The sequence below is a fragment of the Pezoporus flaviventris genome, unplaced genomic scaffold (assembly GCF_033815535.1).
Source record: "Pezoporus flaviventris isolate CSIRO_AGI_PZ_B2104156 unplaced genomic scaffold, CSIRO_AGI_Pfla_v1 ptg000002l, whole genome shotgun sequence".
Classification (NCBI taxonomy): domain Eukaryota; kingdom Metazoa; phylum Chordata; class Aves; order Psittaciformes; family Psittacidae; genus Pezoporus; species Pezoporus flaviventris.
In genome coordinates this window covers 16,431,713-16,447,682 of record NW_026892550.1, presented here as the reverse complement: position 1 = coordinate 16,447,682, position 15,970 = coordinate 16,431,713, and the positions used below count along the sequence as shown (strand labels likewise).

Here is a 15,970-nt window from a genome sequence, read left to right as displayed (position 1 = left end):
AAGTAGGTATTTCTTGGCCTGGTAACATCTGAGTGGGATGCTCATTCTGAAACTACATTTAAAAATTTGATAATAACCCAGCACCTATGAGCAAGGGGGTTTCTCTGAGAAAATGTGTTGGGATTTGGGTTTAGTGGGTTGGATTTTTTTGTAAACTGTGACACTAGCTGCATGAAATGTACATCCTACCACAGATTCTATGCTAGAACTATGAAACCCAAAAGTTAAAACATGGTATAGCTTAAGACCACAATAATGCACAATTTCTGGAAGAACTAGACCTATTCTCTATGAATGTTCACAAGTAAACAGCACAAATCCTTACTTTTTCTGCATAGAATAAGGACTCTCAGAATACCTAAAAAGACAATATCCTTTTTGTATTTATGTACCAGATTCCCACTCTGTAATATACTAGTTTTTTCATCTTGCAACCTTATTACCAGATACCAGACTATATAATCCACCATGTTATGTTTTAGGGAGCATACTTCAAAAAAGCAAAGTGAAACTAATGCAATTTGCATTCATTTTGTCCTAATCAGAGCATTCCTGTTTACAAAAACATACCCCTGAGTTTTAAGAAGACAGTAAGAGAATGGTCCCCTGCCACAGCCAGGATTAGCATGTAACACAGTAGGTGGAAATTCGAGCCACTGTTGTCTGTTGTGTCTATTTAAGTATTCAGAAGCACAAAGAGGAACTGCTACAATGCTTTAGAGACTGAAATTATGATCAGTTCCAATCACTTCACCCTCAAGCTAGGAAACCAAAAATCCTAAATCTAAGGGAAAAGCAGAGCAACAGCCTCAGAGTACCATATAAGCGTGTTAAAAATCAGCCTACACTATGGCTTGAGGAATTTAAAGGCCATGAAAATAAACCCAATTTTATCATTCAATATCTAAGCAAGAGGCTACATCATTACCTAAATGGCCTGCCAGAGCTAGACAGCAGTATGCAGTAATATTTGAAGAACACCGTGACAGTGCTATTTAGAACACAGATGATTACTCGAACTCTCAAAACTGCAGCTCCCACTTACCGAGTTTGCTGAAGATTTGTTGGAAATTTGGCTTTTTGCCATATGGCATACCCATCTACATGATACCTAGCTAAAGCTCTTACAGGGTGTCTTCCAAAATGAAGCCCAGACTCTGGAATATAGTCCTTGACAGGAATTGTGAAAATCTCTTGCTAAGAGAGATAAACATTAAGAGAGATAAGCATTTCCTCTTCTAGGTTTGCATAGCCCTGGACATATTATTACTATGGAAAATTCAGGATATTTGACAGGTTTTGTTAAAGAAACATCTTAAGGAAAAGGTTAAATAAATCTCATGCCTATGCAATGATTCAATGGATTTATGATTATAAAACCCAGGCTCCTGGAAGTTTGAACCCTTATGATTATAAAACCCAGGCTCCTGGAAGTTTGAACCCAACACAGTTTTTATTTTGCTGGATTGGAAGAGCAGACATTTTATCAACATACAGGAGATCCTGCAAGTGCCACTGAATCGTACTGCATAACTTAGTCTGCGACTAAAGTTCAGTGATCCAGAAAAATCTGAAGTGCCATTTTTTTGACATAAGATTTGTAAAGCACCTTTTTGTGTACATACGTGTGTGTATGCATGTGCGCGTACACTCACGTTCTCCTTGCTGTCAGTCCACCATTAGTTTCTATATCAAAACTGGAGGTTTGGGGGATAATTTCTGATGGCTCAGAATACCCACTGAGGCTGAGAGCACGCCAGAGTTTCTGGAAACCTAAATCCTCTCATTTTAATAGTTTTGAAAATCCTTGGCGTTTAGCTTTGAACTTTAACCAAGAAAAGTTCTGTTTTATAAACACTGGCATTTGTTGATTGGATGAAAGACTAGATCAATATTGATTTTGGCAGCTTGTTTTGGCTGGGTTTGCCTGAAGTAATATGCTGGTTGTGGTGTTAAAAAGTTATGTCAGTTCCTCAACATGTGCCTCTTTTTCTTGGAGCATTGCCTGAAAACTAGTTTTCAAAGTTACTTCCAGAAGTTAACCTAGAGGCTATCTATTATTGTGAGCTAACAACAGCCTTTTGCAGAGCTATCACCATGTGTGAAATAAAACCATTCAAGAAGACAGATTAAAGACATATAAAACAATGGATTTTTGTTTCACAGAAGTGCTAAATCATAGGTCCCAATTTTTATTTTTATTGCAACTGATTTACACTGTTCTTGCTATTTAAAAGGAGCTCTAAAGTAAATAACGAGGGTGACAGCAAAAAGGTTTTAGGCACTGTGGGCATTATCTAGTTGACACACACAAAATAAGATTTGTATGATTTCCATGAATCAGTTCTTGATTCAAGAGTAGCACTATGAATGAACAAAAATATATCTTCCAGAGAAAATGTGCCATTTTCAGTTCAAAATTTCCACTGAGACAGAATCTATTACAAACTGGTAAATTGTTACAGTTACAATCACAAGTAAAGTTTTCATCTCGTTTTGATTTGAAATTTTTCTCATGTCAGCTTCCAACTTTTTGAGCTTCTGAGATGACTGCTACAGGGAAGAGTCACTTTGAGTGTGACTATCTGTCTGTCCATCCGTCTATCCATTTATCCATCCATCTATCTCCCTACTGATCTTCTGTCTCCTGCTATTGGTTCACATCTTTCTCCTCTCGTGGTGCTCAGCCCTCTGACGTTTTTCCAGAAAGCAATTGTATCACTTCCCAGCCTTTCTTTTGCTATGATAAACAAGACAAGCTCCTTCATGCCTGCTCTACAAGAGCAGTTTTCCCCGTTTTGTCCAGGTGCCTGCTCTACCCATGCACAAGTTTGAATTCTCAAACATGAGTGAACAGTTTCCAGATAACATCTTACCAATTGACAAGTAGCATTAATATTTTACCATTTTAGAAAATAACTCCCCTCGCCTTATTCATCCTAAGGTTACTTGTCCCTTTTGCAGTCAGATCACTTTGTTCCTCTGACTGCATCCTGTGGCTAGCAAATTTCAGCCAGTTTAGTAAGTCCAGCACTTCCTGTGGTCACTGGGAGTCTGCTGCCTGAGCTTTGATCAGTGCTACTTTTGATGGTGGGATCTGTGTTCAGTTTCAAGTGGTATGTGACAGAAAATTCTTTAGCATTTTACTCTAAGTTTGGTTAGAGATTTGAGATTCTCTAACCCTCTGTTACCTGGAATGGTGCTTCTGAATGATGAGAGCAGAAATAATTTCCTTATTGCTCAGAATTTGTCAGACATCTATCTGTCGGAGCAAGCTGTATCATGGGATTTAGTGTCTCTGCCTCTGACCCTAGGTTGCCAAATTCAATAATCAGAACATCCAAAAAAGAAAGACAGAAGAAAAAGTTATTTCTCCAGGGAACAAAATAAAATTTGTTTCCCTTTTTAGTCCTTGCTTTTTTTTGCCCCTGTTTGTTCAATCCTAAGACATGTTAAAAAGGCTGCTTTACCAGGGCCAGTCCATGATACTAAAATCAATCCAGACTTCATGATACTAAAATCAATCCAGACTTCTTAAGAATCCCTCAGCAATTCACAGGTGACCTGCCAGCTATGTAGACATTTTCTTGCCTGCTTCTTCTCTAATGCATCTCTTCAGTGCAGTAGTGTGTCATCACCACTGGGCCAAATCAGGACCATGGCCATAATTTGTCAGGCTGGAAGCACTGCCTGCACTGGAGTCAGCAGAAGGAACAGTTCTCTCCATGATCATCTCAGCTGGACCAAAGTGGAGCTATTGGGAAAGACTTTCTTTTCTGTTGGGCTTTTAGCAGAGGCCTCAGATCACATCTTCTAGGTTCTGTACTTTTGTTTATTGGATTGGAAAGCCTTTTATCATCGAATTGTTTCTTCCCCAGTGAGTGTGACTTGCAGACTCTCCCTTAACTTTATCACCCTCCCAATACGTAGGTTGAGCTCCTTCGAGTCTTTGTACATCTGCCATTTCTTTAACCCTTGCAGTGGATCCTCTTTGTGTTCTCTCCATGTTTTTGAGATCATTCTTGAATGATAAAAACAACTGCACTCTCCTAGAAGCTGCTGAAGCAATGCCAGCTGTAAAAACTCTTGGCCAACTCAATTGCTTGTCTTTTCAGGTTGGTGTTTTATATACTGAATCCCTCCACTTACCTCTACTCTCCTGCTAAAAAGCAGAAAATAATGAGATTATCAGTCATCATCAGAGACCCACAAATATGAGCTATTGGTTGCCCAACTCATGTGTGCAAAAGGCACACTGACCCACACACCCACATGCCAGGTCACAGTTCAGTGAGACTCAGATGCTGTCACCCCCCTCCAATAGGAGGGATTTATGAGCAGGTGAGAGCCAACACACACTTCAGCCACATGCTGAAGCAACAACTAGAAAACAGCCACCTTGAGGTGCTTCACAGCTTGTACCTACTGTACAATTTAAACATATCCAGAGAGACATTCAGACTCCAGTTTGGAGCCCAAAACTGTAGCCATATGGCTCAACAGGGAGAAGATAGCTAGAAATACAGACTAAAAACACAATCTCTTCACCTTCCAATATGAGATCTCTCAAAACTAGGCATGAAGGGCAAGCAAAATGTAACTGATATCAATAAAAATTACATAGTTCTGTTTCTTTATAACACCAGACAGAGATCATTTAATTAACAATTCCTACATCAAGTCCACTTTTCTGGAAAATACATTGCTAAAAAAGCTAATATTAGGACAGAGAGGCAGAGTAACATTGCAGAAGGTTTTAAGATTATGTTTAAAAGTATCATGTCAAGCACTTGCAAGACTTACATTTGGTCTGGTTTACAGTATCAGCATGTGAAGTTCTTACAGTGCTTTGACCTCCTGAGCCACAGGATTGACAGTCTCCTACTTTATCCACATCCCTCTGTATCCATCTGGCTTTTGGGCTGGGCTCTGTTATTTTTAACTTGAAGTGGAAAAAGGAAGCTATTCAGATCTTTCATGTGAAATTCACTAACTACATAAAAGAGTAGACTTCCTGGTTCATATGCAGAGTAGGTCATATTCCTCTTTCACTATGACTGTCTGATCTGTGATATAAACTCCACAAACCCACTGCAGAGAAATTCAGACAGATTTTAGAGAAGTTGTTTACTTTTCCTAAATGTGAGAGGGCAGGGGCTTGCTTTTAAAGACCAAAATTCTGCTTTAAAAGAGATCATAGTAAGAGAAGGAAAATGAGCCAGTAACATGTGGAACATATATTATATGTGAGATATCTTACCCACACAAGGGAAGAGAGGATACCGAGAGGAGTTTTGCCTGCACCTTTAACAACCTCAGGATTTTTTTTCCTCCTTACCTTGCAGGGCAGCATATTTCTCTGTTCACATACAAAAACAGTCGTGTGTATCCAGTCTTCTAACTTAGCAGGCTACTCAGTGACATTCTACCATCTAGTATGACTACTCTGAGTGGCACTGACAGTATGATCTACTAGTAGAAACATATTAAGTGGTCAAGGGATAATCATCTGAGTTTCAGGATAGGTCTTAACATCGGGTGCCTCCCATCACACATCCTGCTGTGGTAGCAGTAGAAAAAGGAAGTGGCTGGAAAGCTTCTGACCCAGCCAGCTTTCCGCTGCATTTCAGGCCTTCTGTAGCTCACAGAGGCCCAGCATCAGCTCTGTGATGACTCTCTTTCTCCTGTTTCTCACCATCCCTCTGGACTGTTGCGCTCTCCAAACCTGGATGTGACTAACAAGGGAAACAGGATAAAAGTGGGACTGTGGATAAAATGATGACATCGCCTGGCCAGTTGGCATCGGTAAGGTTCAAAATTCACAAAGTTGCCAGAAAAAGAGATACTGAGATACACGTCTAGTAACCTTTACAAGAAACACCCACATGCTTTTCTGTCTTCTACCATTTTTCCATTTACATGAGCGCAAGGCAGGAGGAGGCTGTTACTGCTTTCATTTTACACCCAAAGAACTGAGACCCAGTAGTTACAACTAAGTAGCCCAGTGCAGGGACATATAAATCTACTCAGCTTAAGCATGTAGCAGCAAAGCAGGCACTGGGAAAAAAACAGCCATGCTTGCTTAGCAAGTCAGCCTTGCAGGAAAGCAACCTGCGCCTTGCTAGTGAGATTATCCTGCTTCCAGAAACAAGGATTGCTCATTCAGAGACTATCTTTTAGTATCTGAAACTTGGCTTTGGAAATTATCTTGGTATGAGAAGGTTCAGAGTTGTCTCTGTCATCTCTGCATGGCATCCAAAGGAACTGAATAGGTACTCTAAAAGTACTGAAGACTTTCAGAGGCAGTCAGGGCACAGCACATAACTGTACCCACATCTTTTTGCCAGACTGACCCCCAAATTGATGAAACATGTGCTATTCTGTCAATGGCTATGGAGACTTTCACTCATATGAACAAGTTTTGACTTGGGCTCTTGGGTATGTCAATGGTTCCACTGAAATCACACTCCTGTTTTCATAAGCTATTTATTTCCTGTGAATACCTTGGAAAAAAATCTTAGAAGAGATTTAACTGAAGACAGTATTGAAACTTGGCAAGTTCACTTCAAAGTTCATTAGTGCTCATTTTCTGTTTTCCTGTATGGAGCTCTAGTGCCTGTTGTCAATTGTCAAGGGGAGAGATGGGGGCTGTTTTGTTTCATTCTGATTCTACAGAGGAAAATCCTATGGGCTTCAGTGTTTGGCCCTTAAGAGTGATAGAATTTCCCCATGGAAGCTACAACTTTAACATATTCTGTGCTGATGCATTTTTAAGTCTACCCAGATGTAAAATGTTTACATGAATTAACTTCACTTTTTTGAGCACCTGAGACAGAAAGATTTCCTAATTAAAGAAAATATATTCTGTATTAGTCTTTCCTATTGTGATTCAATCCATATGATCAATCTGTTTTCCTTGTGCCATGGATTGCAGAGATCATTCAGCTGTGGTGATTTAACATAGTGCCATGCTGTATTTGTACAGAAACACTGCACAAGGGAGATTCCAAAGGGATTTTAGCAACCCCCATCTAACACAGGAATTTTGAATAACATTACTTGGCCATAGGCAAAAGAATTTCCTTTTGGCAGTTTTTCTCTCCAAAGAAAACACAAAAAGTGGAAGTTAGATAGTACTGTTATTAGAGTGTAGTGTTCACAACAGCATGGATACAGCAGCCACTGGGAGACAGCTCCTCCGCTGGACCTTCGTTTGGTCAGCCTCTTTCCTGGATTTATGTCTTCATGGAGCTAATCCCTCTCTTGGACCATGCCTGCACACCCCACTTCGTTTTCTTAGAATTCTTTATATCATTGGGAGTTTTGGAGGGCAGAGAGCAAGCAGTGAGGTCAGTGTTGAGGTTTTACTATTTTACGTGTTAGTTACTATGGAGTTGCATGGAAATATTAAGGTTTCTTCATGGGAAGTTCAAATGGAAAGATGAGGAATGAACAATCCTGTCAAAAAAAATAAAAAACCCAGAAGCAAAAAAAGCCACCCATACTTCCCCTTGACTAGTGTAGGAAGCACCAGAACATAGAAGGTCTGTTTCATGCACTCACTAAAGCCAGGAAAATATGTTAATATTTTCATAGAAAACATTTAAAAATAATCTCCCTTCTGCAACAGTTTTTGGGTTTTCATTTTTTTTCTGGTTTGTGTTTTTTTCCCTTTCTCCCCTTCCACCTTTACTGGTGAAATAAGAGAGCAGAAAGGCAGTAAGAGATCTAGCCAGGTAAATACACAGGTAGGTATTTTGCAGTGACAGGATAGTAAATGCACCTTGAGGTAATCAAGTCTGTTGAACTGAAAGTTACTTTTCAAACATTTCCTCTCTTACACTGAGCAGGCATCAGACTCGTGCTTCAATTCCAGTGAATGGCATGATGTGCTGAAGGCATTTACACAGTCCTGCATGGCGTAGCTAATGGTACAGCGTGACACTGTTTGCTGTCCAGCCAAGAGAATGTATATTCCTGCTCCATTGTGAACACAAGCCAGAACTGTGTCTTTCTTGGACAGCAAACTGTCTATTTATTCTTTTGACTTCCATTCATCACCTGTATATGTTGAGTTTTAACTTAGTCTTTTTTCCATGTACTTCTCCTTTATGCTGTGCATGGACAAAGCAGCAGTAGATCTAAAGCAGCAGTAGATCTAAAGCAGTTCCCAATTTTTATTAAGAGTTACCATGTTAAGTTTCTGTTCCTAAGTAACTATGCCTAGAACTGCTTTAGGCTTTAGAGAACTGGCTCGCTGTTCTCCTTTAATCATTTCATGCCATGTTCTGGTTGCATTAGGTAACAAAATCATAGAGCACTCCCTCTGTTAGACTGAGCTCCTGTTTAAAATAGGATGACTTAAAGTCATCCCCCCAAGCGCAAGCCTTTCCGTATTTAAAAGCTGGTTCTTATTTTTAGAGTCTCTTTCAGAGTTCGGCATCAGATGCTTAGCAAATCCAAATTGAAGCCACACAAGATTCTTTTTCTTTTTCTTAATACAACCAAATAGATGTCCCAGGCAGTTGCATGCAGTGACCAGGTGTTCTGTGAAAGGTACTCACTGGTTCCTCTTTCAGAATTCCACAGGTGTGAGCCGCATGTTCAGGTAAGGCTCAGTGCTCAGCACACCTCTTTGTTGGTAGCAGACCAGGCTGTGCCTGCTGTGCTGTGCAGCACCTACTCACTTCAGTCAACCTACCCAGACCAAGCTGCTGCCACAGATGCCCACATTCCAGTCATGAGACCACCTCATCGCATTGCAGCTATACTAATGAAGTTTTATTGGCGGTACACATGGTAGCACTCAGTAGAGGAAGAAAGTGGGGTTTTGAAATGTGGTGTTAATATGAGTAACTCAACTGGAGAATAATGCAGAGAAGTGGAGCTGGAAGGGATGCCAGTGTATCTCGGAGAACACAGGCATGACTCAAGAGTCACAGGACCCCTAAATGCTTGAAGTTCTAGCACGCAAAACTGAATCTGAAAGGGCTACTGTCTTTTCCTTCCATCTTCTTATGTTATCTTTCTTTGGGCCATTTTTTATGTTAGCTTCTCCATCAGCTACGTGAAACAGCAGATGAACTAATAAATGTGCAGCTTGCAAAATACTAGAATGAAATATCATTTGTACCAGAGTAGTTCTTTGCACTATGAAGAGGCAATATGCACTGGAGGGTGACTATTTTCATTTCAGAGTTGATTGATACTGAAGCAAACAGTGTAATAAACCCGAGCATTAATGTCTGAAGAACTTGAGACAACTTTGAAAAATGTAGTTTCTTAACAGAAGACTTGCTTGTCTGTGTTTGGACCACCATTTAAACAGCTAATAAAAATTTCCTCCCTTCCCCCTTCTTCTAGTGCTGCAGTTTACAGAAGCAAAAAGAGGAAATCTGGTGATGACATTTTTCCAACTGTAGAACAATTTTTGCTTAGTGAATTAAAAGAAATTGTAAAATAATAGTTTATTTTTAAAAGAAACTAACAGTGGCTAAGTCACTGGACCAAAACCACTAATCCAAAACTGACAAGATAACTTGCATGTCCAGATAAAATTTTTCCCTGTGCCTGTTACATGGAAGAGTTTATAAAGTCAGTACAGATTATAGGGAGAAAGGTTTAAGGAGTTCAGAAGAAAATGCTTGCTGAATGAAGTGCAGCAGAGTGGGATTACATCTTGGAAACGAGAGGAACAGCCCAAAACTGATGAGCAGGAAATTTTATTTAGTTGGCAACCAACAAAAGGGTAATTTTTTGCTTATTTCCACTTTCAGTCCATAATTTGATGCCAGGAGGGCTGGAAGAGTGAGCGACTTCGTGGCACAAAATGCCCACTGTCTGCTGGGACTTCAGGACTACTTATGGCATTGTTGGACTTTAGCTCTCCTAATGCTTAGATATGGCATGGACAAACAGTCAGTGGGAAGGATCCAAAAGATAACCCTATTTTTACTAGCTTTTGTTAACTTCTGAGTGATATCCAGCCTATAAGGCTCAGGCTCCTGTTCCTGGCCTCTCCCTGCTATCTCCTTTTTCTTCTCCAGTGTTAATTTTTCCCTATTCTTGCCATCTATTTAGTCTGTCTTAAACTGTTTCTTTTGCATCACTGCTACAATCCTGCAACCAGCAAGATAAACAAGAGTGCTTGCCTTTGACAGCCCAGCACTAGTGTAAATTTGCCAGGTCTCCAGAGTGGCTGATAAGGGTTTCTATGTTTTTATTTTCTCCAAGCAAGTTTAGAAGAACTGCTGCTGTTTTGATGTACTGCTTTCCCTCCTCCTTCTCCTCTGTCTTGGGTTGTCCCAGGAAACTAGGAATCAGTTTTAAGTAAGAATAACAAAATCACTTTTTTCCTCTTCTACCAAATGGACAGTTAAAACTGAAAAAGATTCAGAATGAGGCAGTGAAGGAATCTTCACAAGAACTTGCTGCAGCTAAATGGAAAGGGAAAAAGAAGGAGAGTTAACTCCCTTTCCTTCTTTGCCCAAGTCTCCAAAAATATCCAAGTAATTATTAACAGCGACTGTCAGCATGCCATAAAAGAGAAGATCACATTAACACCCGTGAATCTCTGTGCCCACTTCTTTCATTGAAAAGAGCTCAGCAAATGCATCTCCTCTGCTTCTGCCTTCTGGATTGACTGCCTGTCTGTGCCATTGCTGTAATCAGTGTACATGGCACAATGCACACTTCAGCCTTTATATAATATATAAAGAGGCAGTTAAATGCTCTGGCATCTTTATAAGAGAATTTCCCACGTTCAGATTGTCCATGATGAAGGGGACAGAACTTCTCAGCCACTCAGTCATTCTTAATCATTTTATGGCAATGGAAATTTGGCATTTATGTCTGCTTCAAATATGTTCCCTTGAGTCTGTTTCTTTTTAGAGAAGGCTACTTTTTACTTCCTTTTTTACCAAGTTCAGCTGATGATAAAGCATAGAAGGAAGGCTGACTGGAAAACTGGAATTCTGCTTCATGAAACTGTTTCAACATTTGTTTCTGTATGCATGCGAATGCAATCCGCGACCTTTCCACTGAAAACAAAGCACATCTCTGTGACAAGGACCCCAGAGAAGGTTCATAGTAGCTGCACTACCCAGGAAAGGGTGAGAACCCTCTGGAGAGCTTTCACTAACTGGATTGAGGTTGGAAAGTTGGTTTTCCACACCTGGGAGAAAGCCAAGTTCTTTCTCTTAGCTTGGTCTCTCCTTCCCTCCATATATCATCTGGAGAAGAGATTTTGCCAAATTTTGGTGAGCTGACATTTCAGTGTTTGAATGCTGCCACCAAATGACATTTTCTGACAAAAAAAAAAGATTTGTCAGAAGACTCCTGATGTTTTACAGTTGAGTCCCAAATAACACTCTCTGTACAACTCATTATTGTAGCATCGTTTTGGAAAAGAAGCATCCCTCTCATTTTTTCTTTCATCAGTTGCACTGAAAACAGCACTTCAGTCTTGACACTTCAGAATCAAGTCTTTTATCTCACAACTCTAACGACAACGCAAGTGTAGCAAAATAAACTGACAGCACAACATTTAAGAAACCTGAACTGTACAACAAACCCAACACATAAACAAAACTTGGACTCACTTTTTTCTGAACCCTTGTATTTTTCAGCAGTAGAACTTGTAGGTTTACATATGCATTGCTTAGCATGGAAAAAAAATACATTTAAACAACTGAACTAGAGGTAAAACTTGGGCCAGAAGCAATGAGTTCTTATTCAGACTTGAAAACATACCCTCAAGTGTACTGTGAAATACTTTAACCAGCCTGAAATGGAACTGCCACCAACAATATGGATCTCACCCTTGACACAGTTTATACTTCTCTTTCCTACCTTCATCTCTTGTCTATATGGTCTCTTCCCACACAAACAACAGGACAGCTTTATCCAAGCGTCTCCCTTAATCTTATTCACCATGAGACCTCGCAGGCACGTGCAACAGGAAAAAAGGATAGAGCAGAACTGGGAATGAATGAGCAGCTGCAGTGGACAGAACGAGATTTTTTTATTCCAGTGGCAATGCCAGTTTAAGCAGGATTATGGCATTTGCTGGCATCTGGTAGTTTCTCTGGATAAGGTCACCAGAATTTCCCTATTCAAATTGGGCTATGGAGAGACCTCTTTTTAATGTCACTTGTCCCTCTGTGTACAACAGAAAGGAAGCTTATCTAAACAGTCCTGAGAAAACCCATTTTCCTGAAACATAGTTTATGGCCATGAACGCTTTAATAGGTGCCTGGCATCCCCCAGGCCCGGGGTGTATTATATCAAAGGTAACCTGTCTGGCTCACACAGAGGCAGTGTGTGATGTGCAGCGTAACACCAGATTTCACTCTCCCATCAGAATTTGGAAGATTCACATACCTATTATTTCTCCAGCTATTGGGAGTGGGAGTTACAAGCTCGAATTCCTCGGTTGAAAAAAACCCAGACTATTTTATTGACTGAACAGTATTGTTCCTCTAAAAACACACACATAAGACATAAATACAGATGAACTGTTAAGTAATTTCCAATAGTTTGAAATACTTAAATTTGTACCATGCTTGTACACTTTTTTTCATTGGAATACATTTTGCACTCATTAACAAAGATGCTATTCCATTTAAGTCAATTGGGGCTTCTCTGGTGTATCTTAGAACAGAACTGGAGCCAAGATATGTATCTTACTCAGTTCATTAGACTCTCCAACGCTGTAGATTAAATAAGCAAGTATGTCACTAAATCTGTTCAGCATTAAAATGATACAAAATGTATTTTTCTTCTTCCAACTAAATAGCTTTCTTCAAATCTGAACCAGATGGAAACACAGTGAGTTATCTGAGATGAGCTCATCTGGACTTCTGAGTGGAATGTCCGACATTTGGTCACACATCTTGAGATGTGAGTTAGGGTCTAAATGGGGAAAATTTTATCATCTGATGTTTACTCTTGTGGATAGGCTCGTTAGCTTCAATGGACAACAAATACAATAAATGACACGCACACGCAGAGCAAGGCCATGCAGAATACTTTTGTTTATAAAACCTCTCAAATGTAGTTCGCATTCCTGAAGACAATTGTCCCCCAAAAGTCCAGCAAACACAATAAGCAGAAAGTCAGCATCAAAGTTAGTTATGAAAGTTATGAAAGCATCAGTTATGAAAGCTTTTTTTTTTCCTATGTCTTCCATTAAATGTGATTTTCCCATGTTTGTGAGATTAATATTTCTGGGGGCATGCTGACTCCTAAGTCTTTTATGGAACCAAGCATACTGCTGCCATTTGAGTTAATAATAAAAGCAGACATCTAAATTATTCCTTTTTATAGTTATGGTAAAACTAAGGGGAGTTTACAAATGTAAAGTGGCAGATATTAAATCACCTTGTTTACAGGATTGAAACAAATGGTTCCAATGGGAACTCGCTCCCACATGGCAATACTACCAGGAGCTACCTACATTTCAGCTGTATAGTCACCTTCTGTTGTCAGGTACACTGCTGCAGTGAAGCGGCTCTTGTGTTGAAGAAGTACCTGTCCCTTATTAGCCCAGTCAGGGTAATCTTGCAGCACTGAACTCAGGGAAGCTTTGCTATTGCCTCCACTGATATTAGGATTTTACACCCAGTCAAGAGCCTGAATATGAAATATATTGAGCTCCCACATCTTCAGCAAAGTAAATGAGACCTGAAAGTACTTAGTACCTTTTCTACATTATGCATATCCAATTTTTAGATGGTCTGGTGATGGCTGCTTGGGGCTAATTTACCAAGCTTCCTGATAAGATAAATTAGCATAGGTGGAACTTGTCTCCATGAGAATTAATCTGCTTGTAATATTTAGACTGAACAGGTTTGGTTCTTTACACTGCATTGAACAGGGGCCAGCATACTCTTAATGTTCAACTCCCCTGACTTGAGAGGAAGTTTGAAGAGTCTATTCTGTGGCAATGAACAACAGAAAATCTGAATGCCTGAGATTTAGCACCCATCTGCCTGAAAGTTTCTCCAAACTCTACTGTAGGATTTTGTTGTGGGGTTCTGTGTTGTGTATTTGTTGGGGTTTTATAACACTTCTTATCACAGCCTTAGAATCGGGACTCACTCGGGACATCACAGAACGTCAAACATCAGAGTAATTCAAACAAAAATATTTCAAATCAGAATGGCCTGACTTTATTCTTCCTATGGCTCCATTGTAGTTCAGTAAACATTTCATATTTATTCTTTCCCTCTTTTGGAAGGAATACCATGAAAATAGCTGCATTTAAACAAACTTCAGGCTTGTAAGACAGCTCGCTGTCCTGAGCAATTCAGAGGTTTTGTGGTTTTTTTTTCTAATCAAAATCAGAGACACAAGATCTGATTTGTACTGGCTAAATTCCAATTTACTCCTCTTGCCTAATGTTTCCTCCTGGCTGGCCCTGCATCTTCAACCATATGTAGCCAAGAGGAATCACCAGCCATGGAGGCATAGTGGAATTTAAATTGACTTAATCTGGGCCTCAGTGCCTTCATTTTTTACTTTCTTTTTTGATATCCCTAAAATGTTTGACAGGCGCGTAAGAGTTCATAGACCAAGATCTAGATCATTACTTGAACAGCTAAAGATGAATCAATATTCTGAAACATAAATGAATTTGCACGTGGACTCAGAGCTGAATCTATCCAGAAGAAATGTCTCTGCAGGACTCAACAGACACCAGAAAGAATGAAAAATAGTGGGATTAAAGAAAAAGATCATACTTACTGGAGCTGTGGACATTCTCAAGATAATTATTTAAATATGTTTGGTTGTGCCCTAGGGTAAAATAAGTTTTGGGATGAGGTAATAAATAAATGTGGTTTTGGAAATAGTTATACCTAACTACCCAAAATGTCCACTGCTGGAAGAATTGGGATGCAGCCGATTTTGGAAATCTGAAAGGACCACAGAAAGAATTTTTATAAGAGCAACAATACTGCAAAGAAGACACCACAAAACCTTAACTCAGCACAGTTTGAATGCTGTTGATGGATGCACTGAGCTAATCTAATTGATACGTTTTGGAGAGATTTGCTTGAATAAGCTAGGTAATTTGGAAATGAGGTATATAATAATGTACCCCCACTTAGAGTCATCAGTTATCATAGCACCAACTGAAATGCTAGATGCATCTTTTGTTCACATGATGAACTGTAGAGATACCAGATTGCTTCCCACTGCCACCACCACCCTTTTTTCTTTTTTTTTTTTTCCACTTTCAAGAGTGAAAAATGTAAATACGTCTTTGCTTCCCTTATCATGTCATCCTTCATCTCCTACTGGCATTCAGTCTTGCTTGCAATGCCTCTACAGCATCCTTTTTTTAACTGCTGAGGGTCAGATCCTGGTTAGATCCTGTCCTGCCCCTGTGATGAAATACAGAATCTGCTTGACCCAATCACTCTTGAAAAGAGAGTTTTTAAGTCCTTGACTAACCAATAGGCTTATACTTAGGGTTATTTCATTTTCAGTGGAAAAGACAGATCTCAAGGATTTGAGAACATGCTGGGGCTTTATTTGGCCTTGTACAGGCAAGGAGCTATCAGTAAATTTACACAGGTCTCCTGAGGTTTTGGTACATTGCATAATTTCCCTCTAACAATGTGGCTGATCACAACCTGTTCACCAAATTTTTTGGAAGACTTCGTAGAGATCTCACCATTCTAATCGTATCCTTGGGTTGGGCAAAAAATATTAATACTTAGGCTACAGGTTCAAACTTATTTTTACATGTCTTTCTTTGCTGTAAAGTCAGCTATTCAGTTTTTTGGCTCCATTTTAGCGCTTCTCATTCTTCCTCTATTATATGCAGATGATTCTGGGCTGGCAGCTCCAGATGAAGAGCCTCCAAAGTAAGGACAAGCAAGCCCTGAATCTGATGCATGTTCCCAATCCCTCTTTAGCATTTTATTAAACAAATGGACAAATCAAGTCCAGGTAATCTTACCAC

General features: G+C 39.7%; 1 protein-coding gene and 1 long non-coding RNA gene across 3 annotated transcripts in view; one reads left to right on the top strand and one right to left on the bottom strand.

The window, feature by feature from the left end:
• Nucleotides 1-9,351, top strand: part of LOC133278090 (uncharacterized) — a 29,748-nt gene extending 20,397 nt beyond the window's left edge. The window contains exons 2-3 of one of the 2 annotated variants that reach the window (XR_009746449.1): nucleotides 8,513-8,608; nucleotides 9,052-9,351. This is a non-coding gene — a long non-coding RNA (uncharacterized LOC133278090). Of the gene's footprint in view, nucleotides 1-8,421; nucleotides 8,609-9,051 lie in introns of both variants that reach the window. The other variant, XR_009746448.1, reaches the window with a different exon arrangement.
• RBPJ (recombination signal binding protein for immunoglobulin kappa J region) overlaps nucleotides 1-15,970 on the bottom strand; it is a 140,226-nt gene that overhangs the window by 82,898 nt on the left and 41,358 nt on the right. The window lies entirely within an intron of this gene.